General features: G+C 36.9%; 1 protein-coding gene across 1 annotated transcript in view; it reads right to left on the bottom strand.

The window, feature by feature from the left end:
* The window catches only part of LOC107600844 (unconventional myosin-VI-like), a 64,364-nt gene extending 63,484 nt beyond the window's left edge, over positions 1-880 (bottom strand). Inside the window, exon 1 of the mRNA XM_016292816.1 lies at positions 761-880. The gene's annotated coding sequence lies outside the window, so the exon portion shown is untranslated. The remainder of the gene's footprint in view (positions 1-760) is intronic.
* Positions 881-10,344: the final 9,464 nt, after the last annotated feature.

The following is a 10,344-nucleotide window of genomic DNA, read 5'->3' as shown; positions in this document are numbered from 1 at the left end:
TATTTAAAAAAAAAAATATATATATATATATATATATATATATATATATATATAATTGTTTTCTGCTTTAGTGTTAAAAACATTGTATAATAGCACAAAGTAAAAGCTTTTAACTGATAAAGTCAGTGTTCACACACATTTCGTGGAATGACACGAGAGGGATTATAAAGGTTAGACGTTTAACCGGAGCAGTCGCGCATGCGCACACACTGAAGTTTACAGTCACCTAATACGGGTGTTCAAAGCATCCATCATTCATATGAATGAAACACAAATAAATAACGTGAACTCGGCCCTTCAGAACACAAAAGTTAAACTCTTTAACAATGCATACAACCAGTCGAGTTTCCATGACATACAGCCTTTACTCATTTTCTGGAAAACTTTGGTCACAAACGTAACTTATCAAAACAAAGCTATTCTGACTAATCGAAAAGCTAAATAACATAACTAAAGCCAACCAAATGCAAAACTATGAATAAATATAACTATCTCTGACATACAGGACGCTACACGAAGTGCAATATTTGCCACACAAAAGTCACAATTAAAATCCCGTACTTAAACAGAATTTTGCTTGTCACTAAAAGAAATGATCCGCGAAATTCACCTGACGACAGTTAATAATATGGATTCATTCATTAGCAGCATGCTAGCTCGCCAATGTAACGTTAAAAGCAATTAAACACAACCTAACAACAAGCCTCTAGGTGCTCTAAATAGAAGACACGCTCCAAATAGAGTAATTAAAGTCACTCACATTATCTGTAAGTCCGGCAAGAGTAGCTGTCTTTATGAACACAGAAGCGACAGACTGTCCCGGTTAGCGGTGACAGATTCCCTCGATGTGAAATAGTCCCTTCAAAAGCTGTTCTTGCTCTAAGTGTGCCCGGCTTCAAACTGAAGTCCACAGGAATAACAGCGACTTCAGTGGTGACACTGTATCTGTGACAGACACAGGCTGTGCTTCAAAACACAGAGAGCTGACTATCTATACAGCTTGTGTGGGCGTCCTACAGTCAGCGCGTGCGGCGACTTCACATCTTACCTGCTGGCCCAAAATGTCTCCTAGGTAGGGAGCTCACTAGGTTATTGAGACACAGCCGCTATTTCCTTCATCTAATCACTAAAATATCATGACTTTTAACACAACCAACACCATTTGTTTACTATAAAAGTAGAGTAATGTGTGTTTACGTGGAAATATTAGGCTATGACTATTTTAATGACTGTGTAGTAGCCTATATAAACGAGTAAAATACATAGGAATACAAATGAATGAGTTTAATCAACACAAATGTTTCATTTTCATTTTATCAGTTCTCTTCACACACATCGCGTTGCTTCATCAGCATTCTATAAAAAAAAATTAAAAAATGTTTTTTAAATCGTTGTGGGACTGAACAAAAAGCACATTTTTCTCAACAGGAGCTTTATAAATATATATGCACACTATAGAATGAATAACTCATGTTCCTAGTGGAAAATAGGCTAGGAATATGAACCAGGTCCAATCAAAACAATTATCAAATCGTAAAATGATATTCTAAGAAGAAGTCCCACTTTATTGTTGATAAAGTTGTGTTGAAAATGAAAAGGTGTCTGTTGAGGGATGAGGAGAAAGTCAAGAGCTGCCTACTGGATTGTCAAGGTGCGCAACTGATACAAACTGGAGACTCATTCATATTGTATTGGCTTGTAATTCAAAACTTATAGAAGTATTCCTAAATTGAAATCTAATACCTCGTTGAAAGCAGACTTTGTTTGTAAATCTAATTAGGACACATGATATCTCACTACGTGGCATTGTATCAAATTTCTGAGCAAAACAGCTAGGAGAAAAACAATTTTTAGTTTAAAGACTTATCTTTTTACATGCTGAAATGTTCCTCAGGGGGTTTATAGAGTTAAACTAGCAGCTTGGGTTAGTCTCACATATAGCCATGAAGCATTGTAGGCTAATATCTGACAAGATTTTACAGAATTATATCTTGTATTTGAACACATACTAATATTAAACATCAGTTCCTTCAGAAACGAGTTTCAAAACAGGAGTTTTACAGTCATGTCTGGTGAGCATGAAGAAACACCATTAATTAGATTTAATGCCACACTGACTTTTGCATTTCCCAGGAGCTTCGCAGCGATAAAAACAATCGTACAATGTGCTCCAGAGCGCATGTGCCAGTAACACAACATAAGCGAACGTATAAGAGAAGAACAGCTTGATTTCCAGACACTGTGACTCATCTTAATGATGGCTGTTTCTAATGAAAAAGCCTGAAGTGAGGAGGAGTGTTATGCTACACTCTTAAAAATAAAGGTGCTTCACGATGCCATAGAAGAACCTTTTTGCCTAAATGGTTCCATAAAGAACCTTTAACATCTGAAGAACCTTTCTGTTTCACTAAAGGTTCTTTGTGGCAAAATAAGGTTCTTCAGATTATAAAAAGGTAAGAAAGAGATGGTTCTTTAAAGAACCTTTGACTGAATGGTTCTTTGTGGAACCAAAAATGGTTCTTCTATGGCATCGCTTGAAGAACCTTTTGAAGCACCTTTATTTTTAAGAGTTTAGCTGGGAGATATTCTAGTTGTTTTCCAGTTACATGAAAGTATAATAGAACTTGAGTCTAAATATGCAATTTCAGCCCATTTCTGGAAGTGGAACTGTAAAATTATATGGTTAACATGCACCAAAAAAGCTTACTAATTAAACAGATGTTATACACAAATTTCATAGTGAACTATTGCAAATCATTTTCATTGTCTGAAAATAAATACGTAAAGTACTAATATACACATTTAGGCCTATCCAAATGGGATAATACATTAATTATTTTATTAAATATATTAATACTATCAATCATAAACACAAATCAAACAGCAAATTGAGTATTTGGGTTTGCCCTCCTTATACCCTCAGTGGTAACCAATCCCTCAAAAACATTTCAGCTTAAATTACAGCTCATTCCATATGTTGCTGGCCTTCTGGCAGACGGGTAATTCCACAAAGCACTGAAGTAATAACTGAGCGTTGAGTGTGTGATCCACTCAAAGAGTCTCATTAGCTCTAACACTTCAGAATTAAAAGATATAAAGGAAGTTTCTCATATGGAGAACACAGCAGGGATGCAATCTCAAGAGAGGGGAAGAAGGTGAGGCCATCACAGGTGGCCGTTTTCAAGGTTTCAAAGTTGATCAAATGATACAGGCTATGAAACGTTTCTTTTAAACTAAGAATTTACTGAACTTCCGGGTCTTACAAATCTAGTTTATTTGCTTATAGTTCTCATACTTGCTACAGTGTGCACATTAACCCTTTGAAGAAGGATTGTAAACCACTATCTTTAAACACCAATATTCGGTATGGTCAGCCGATATATTTTAAACGAACGATTCTTTTATTTATTTATTTTTTGCATTTGATTTCCCCAAGTCTTGAATATTATATAATCTGAAGTGCAGAGGGATCAGGTGGTTCATTATCATCCAAAAATTCTTGCCCAGGGTGAAACACAGAAATACATCAAGCATTTCAATTTGAGGATTGGAAGGCAGACGGTCATCTGTCTTGAGCGTGCAGGATGCCAATCTGATCATCGGCATAAACAGGCAAAAATTCTGCCCTCGAGCAGAGACAGAAGCAAGTCTGGAAGAACTAATGAGTTTAGAATGCTTATTTGGGCCTTTAACCACAGGAATGCAATCTTAATGTTTGGATTGCTTAAGGAAACAGCAAGGGCTCTTGGACATGACTTTCAGTCATTTTCAGACAACTACAAATAAGCCATTTATAAACTAATTTCCTTGAAGAATTCATAGAGTTGCTGTTTATTTGAGCATCTCAACCAGCACAGTACAGCAACATAGACTCAACCACTGAGGTGGGTTTGAGACGGGACTAACCCTTTTACTGAGTATTTGGGGAAACCTGTTGGAAAATAGTTATTTTTTGCAATTCTGTTTAGAAATTACACAATTCGGGTTTAAGTGAGTCTTTCACCACAACAAGTATAATTTTTTTAAATAACTCGCACTTGGATTCAGCATCTGGCCATTTTATTTTGATAGATTCTATTTACAGCAAATATTTTATTGAATTTCAAGAACAAAACATCCATTTCCAAAGCAAATGACTTATTAAATTTCATAATTATTAATTTAAGGCATCATTAGAATGAAACAGATGCTCATCAAAATACCTTGAGGAAGCTCTCTACATACTGCAGAATGTAGATGCCACAGTCTGTATAGTTATCCTGTTGTGGGACGAGGGGGCTCCATCCATTCATCACTCCATTTCCAAAACTCTGTTCAGAGCCCGTTTTGACCTTCCATTCCTCTTGTAAGTACCTTGGGTTTACAGAAAATATGTGGCTAGAATGGCAATGTTGTCTTACGCTCATTGATACGCCCCCCAGGTAAATATAACTAGCCGGCTAACATGCATGTGGTTTGCTCGGTTTGTGGGCAGATTTCCATTTTTATGTCAGCAACGAGTCCTTGGAATTGATTTAAACAAATGATTCTTTCTAGCATACAAACGTCTCCAATGAGATTTGAATGTGGTGAAGGACTTGGCTTTCTGAGCTGCTCCCCCTTGAGAAAGACAGCATTTTGGCGACATTTGACATTAATTGCCGACATTTGCTGCCTAACGCAGGATACAGAAGTACAAGAGAAAATGTGTGCTCTCTATTAATGCACAAGTGCAAAAATAATCAAGCACTTGAAACAGAAGATAATTACTCTTGGAGTAGCAGCACTGATGATCTTCCACTGCAGGCGAGGGAGTCAGACAGTAGCATGCATGGCCTACAAACACAGACAGTCCATCAATGACTGGGTACAATGGAGCATTTCATTGACTTGTTACTGCCATCTAGTGACGGGTAAAGGGAAAGCATGGGGGGGGGACTTGACTCACTGTTTAGAGACGTTACTTTTACTGTTAAGGACAGATCTGTTCTTGACCATCTGTAATTCAAAAATAGAAAAGGTTAATTCACTCTCCACTGATTTGTTACAGAGTTAGAAAGCGATTAACTGAACATCATCCTCAGCCTCATCCTCTGAAAGGGAGCAGAAACACTGGTCTAAGTCGTCTATGGGGGAAAAACATGCATAATGAGAGATAAATCACAGAAAATAATTTTCACTCATCCCTTAAAAAAAAAAGGAATACCTTTCTTCAGGAAGGATGCATCAAATTAATCAAAATTGACAGTGAAGACATTTATAATGTTACAAAAGATTCCTATTTCAAAAATAAATGCTGTTCTTTCTAACTTTTTTTTATCAAAGAATTCTGAAAAAAGTATTATGGTTTCCACTAAAATATTAATCAGCACAAATGTTTTTAACATTGACAATAATAAATCTTTCTTTAGTATACTGAAAATTCAGTTTTGCCTTCACAGAAATTTATTACATCGTTTTATTTTTAATTGTAATAATATTTCACAATATTAGTGGTTTTATTATTTAATGGTTTTTCATTTTTGATCAAATAAATGCAGTCATGGTGAGTATGAGACTTCAAAAAATTTTAAATATATATATATATATATATATATAATAGTTAAAAAAGGAGTGTTACTGAATATTTCATGTATTTCAGCTTTTACACCCTCCAGAATGTTGGTCCAGTGTACATCCATTATATGCATGTTAAAAAAACTTTTAAAAAAACTAAAATGCTCTCAATTTAGTCCAATTTAACTTGTATTAAGTATTTGTGGCTATACATTCGAAAGTCATAGACTTCCATTCATTGACACATTGACAGCATGACACATGACACTGAACGGGTTGTAAGTCGTTACAAAATCAGTGACCAAAAAGAACCAAATATACACAGAAATCTATCTAGAAAATAGAAAACATTTTACTAAGTGCTGTATCGTGGAACAGTTTGGATTTCCATGTTCTCTCATTCAAAAAGAAGCAAAATAATTAAGCTAACAGATTTTGTCCTTTATCTACACCACCATTTTGCTCTGGCACCACATTGGTTTTCTAAATTACCTATGGATTGACTACATCTGGAGAGCTGCTTTGAGGATTCTGGAGAGTAGAAGAGCGGCATGGGATTGGGTGGAGATTAATCACAAAGATACTCCACTGAATACCTTCGCCCACTGATCCAAACCACTGGTCTGTGAAATCTTGCCAGGAAAACAGATGACAGCCAGGTACCAGTGAGCCCTGAGGACACATTACACAGGAGGGGCTCTTATTAAGACACACTCTTTATTTTACCTACAACCTGAAAGTCTGCAAGAACATTTTGGGATGCAGGATGTGCAGCTTTGTTAAGAGACTCACATTTGATTAATCGGGACAAATATAAAGTCCTTGTCAAAAAGGTTGACGCTCCTGGTCCACGTTTTCACCCGACAGTGCCGGTGCTCTTGCATGCTGCAATACAGTGCAGTGCATTCACACCAGTTATGGTTATGTACTTTTTACACTACCATATTCTATACTTACGATAAATGTGTAGTTCCTGGAAGCCTTGTATGATCTTTTTGAGTGAGGCACTTGAAGAAACCAAATATACACAGAAATCTATCTAGAAAATAGAAAACATTTTACTAAGTGCTGTATCGTGGAACAGTTTGGATTTCCATGTTCTCTCATTCAAAAAGAAGCAAAATAATTAAGCTAACAGATTTTGTCCTTTATCTACACCACCATTTTGCTCTGGCACCACATTGGTTTTCTAAATTACCTATGGATTGACTCCATCTGGAGAGCTGCTTTGAGGATTCTGGAGAGTAGAAGAGCGGCATGGGATTGGGTGGAGATTGATCACAAAGATACTCCACTGAATACCTTCGCCCACTGATCCAAACCACTGGTCTGTGAAATCTTGCCAGGAAAACAGATGACAGCCAGGTACCAGTGAGCCCTGAGGACACATTACACAGGAGGGGCTCTTATTAAGACACACTCTTTATTTTACCTACAACCTACACAACCTGAAAGTCTGCAAGAACATTTTGGGATGCAGGATGTGCAGCTTTGTTAAGAGACTCACATTTGATTAATCGGGACAAATATAAAGTCCTTGTCAAAAAGGTTGACGCTCCTGGTCCACGTTTTCACCCGACAGTGCCGGTGCTCTTGCATGCTGCAATACAGTGCAGTGCAGTGTGTTCACACCAGTTATGGTTATGTACTTTTTACACTACCATATTCTATACTTACAATAAATGTGTAGTTCCTGGAAGCCTTGTATGATCTTTTTGAGTGAGGCACTTGAAGAAGAACGAGCTGAACACATGGTACTTGGAGGCATCCTCCTTTTCCAGCTTCTCGCAGACCAAATACCTGGCCAAAATACAAGACTTATGTCATTACAGTGCCAATATACTGAAGTAGATAGCCACAATTTCAAAAACGTTAACCTAAGTCTATTATCACATCGTTTAGGATTTCTCCTTCCTCAAGACAGTTGAGGTCCTCCTCGGGGATGGTTATACCCCCCTTGACTGGAGGAGGTGGGTACACAACCAGTCTGCAAAGAGATGGTGAGAAGAGTTCTTCTAGATAATAATATCACAATAACTGAGGCCGGGCCAACTGACGTTTTGATATCCTGTTGAGGCGATGAAGGAAGCTCTATCAAATTGTCCTCATCACTGTCTGAGACACTGAGGGCTGCAATTTCATATCGATGAGGATCAGGAGAGGCCGAGCCCTGCACCAAGCCCTGCTAAACACTGAGAGAAAGAGCTAAACAACTGAAAAACATGTTAAAGGAAGATTTATTTTGCTCTATTATATAGCTGGTGCTCAAAGATGAATATCTTGTTGATTCTGTGGTAATATAAAAGGAAAAGGAAAGGTACGAGAAAGAGGAAGTATGAAAAAAGAAAAGAAAGTTTAAGACAAGTTTAAGAAATAAATAGTTTTCTCTAATACAGTAAGAGGACGTGTGTCTATATCGTCCTAATGCACGGTGAGGAGGAGAGTGTGAGTGGCCAAAGACTCCAAGAATCACAGCTGGAGAACTGCAGAAAATAGTTGAGTCTTGGGGTCAGAAAGCCTCAAAAAACAAAAACAAACAAAAAAATATGCAATAAATATGCAAAACAAACTCCAGCATATTTATTTGCTAGACACGACTGGAACTTTAAACGGGACTGGGCTCAATGGTCAGATTAAACTAAAAAAAGTAGCTTTTTAGCAGCAAACACTCAAGATGGGTTTGGTGCAAACAGTGATAAAAAAGTACCCCATGTGTACAATGAAATATACTGCTGGATCTTTAATGTTGTGGGCCTATTTTTCTGCCGGAGATCCTGGATATCTTGTTCAGATAGATGGCAAAATAGATTCTATAAAATACCAATGGATAAAAAATTTAAAACTGACTGTCAATGAAATCTTATAATGGGCCATGGTTAGATCTTTCAACAGGACAATGATCCACAAACAAACAAAAATGGGTCACTGTGAACAAAACCAAGCTTCTGCCCAGGCCAACCCAGTTCCCCGAGCTGAACCCTTTAGAAAATGAGTGTGGTGAACTGAAGAGGAGAAGCATCAACAGCTGAAATCTGAAGGGTCTGGAGAGATTCTGTATGAAGGAATGGTCTCTGATCTCCTGTCAGATGTTCTCTAAACTCTTCAGGCATTATAGGTGAAGACTCTGAGCTGTTCTCTTGGCAAAAGGAGGTTGCAAAAAGTATTGGATAAAAGGGTATGATTAATTGTGACCAATGTGTATTAGAGAAAAACATTTATTTCATAATGAGATTTCTCTCCCATTTTAAATTCTTATTCTCCAATGAAAGGTTAGATTTTAGTAATTTAAAAAAAATTAAATATCTAAAGGATTGATGATACAGATTAATTTTCACAGCCTTCTTTGATCATATTTACCAAGGGTATGAATAATTTTGAGCACAACTGTATGTACTAAATTTAGCACACAGTGTTACGGTAAAGTGATGCCGGAGTATGGAAGGGCACGAGAATCATTTGTTCACTTAAATGAATCGTTGAAACACGGATTCGCTTCCTCAATGAAGCATCACTATTTAGCGCAGCGGCCATACAGGTTTGTTCACATCAGACAGGTGTCGACCATCTGCTACAGAGTATCAGAGACTGAGCGTTTATCACCTGTGAGGTCAGTGACCTCTGAAGTTTCTAGTTTTGCACACTGCTTTTATGTGCGTGACCTCTTGGTTCCCCTGATCTGGTTTTTGGGTTGGCTGACTGTAGAATTGAAGTCAGCAGATGGTAAGTGCTATTGTAAGTCAATGGTCTGTTGTATTCTTGCAAAGTACAGTATTATTGCTGGTAATCAGCAGGTACCCCCCCAAAAAAATTGTACTATATTTTTCAGAAAGATTGATTGCATTGACATATATGCATTTTAAGAAATGCATGGACAAAATCTATTTTCACGAATGTTTATTTACTCAAAACAATTTATGCAAACACAATTATAGCCATATACTGAGACAATACAAGATGACTCAGGTTCTCAACACAGAGAGAAGTAGATTCAAACCAATGACATCTAGCGTCTCTGTTTAATTGGATCAGGGCCTTTTACAAATCTGATATGATTTACAGTTAAGAATGCACAGTCCATATTCTATTCAATAGCTGAGCTAAATAAATACAAAACAAAACACATAAATGCAGCAACACTAGCTAGCAGCAAAGGTCAGTTCAATTCGACATGACATCATCTGATCAGTAGTATCACATTTTTGATTGCCACTAAAATTAAATGTCCACAGTAACAATGAGTACTGTCCCTCATGCTCAATGGTGTCGTGAACACTAGATGAATATGAAGGTAATACAAATTTGCATCTATTTGGTGAGTTTCTATTTTGCAGTCTATGAGGTGTCAGAATAATGTCACAATCAAGCAGAAAAATATGATTTTCAAACAATCACTCATCAATTGTCAATGTATAACATTTACATGCTCCCTGGGTATAAGCAAAACAACCTGTGCCATAAGTTACTGTTGTCTCACGTATTTGAAAGCCTTGCTGACATATTTTAATGTCGTTTTTTTATTATTATTATTATTTACCCTGTCACTGGCTCATCCAATTAATTAAAAGTATAAAAGTCCTCTCTACAGCTCAGCATTTATTTCCATCATGTCACTGCCAAACTTGACATCAATATCTTTGCAGATATAAAAGATTCATAAGTTTGACATTACTGGGATTCTTCCTCATAGTGTCATTTAAGGGGATAGTTCATCTAAAAATGAAATTCTGTCATTATTTATTCACCTTCATGTCATTCCAAACATGTATGATATTTTGGTTGTACAATGACATACAATGCATGGAAACCAAA

Source organism: Sinocyclocheilus grahami, unplaced genomic scaffold (assembly GCF_001515645.1).
Source record: "Sinocyclocheilus grahami isolate Dianchi unplaced genomic scaffold, SAMN03320097.WGS_v1.1 scaffold293.1, whole genome shotgun sequence".
Taxonomy (NCBI): domain Eukaryota; kingdom Metazoa; phylum Chordata; class Actinopteri; order Cypriniformes; family Cyprinidae; genus Sinocyclocheilus; species Sinocyclocheilus grahami.
Note: the sequence above shows the minus strand (reverse complement) of the source record. Positions and strands in the feature narration are given on the sequence as shown.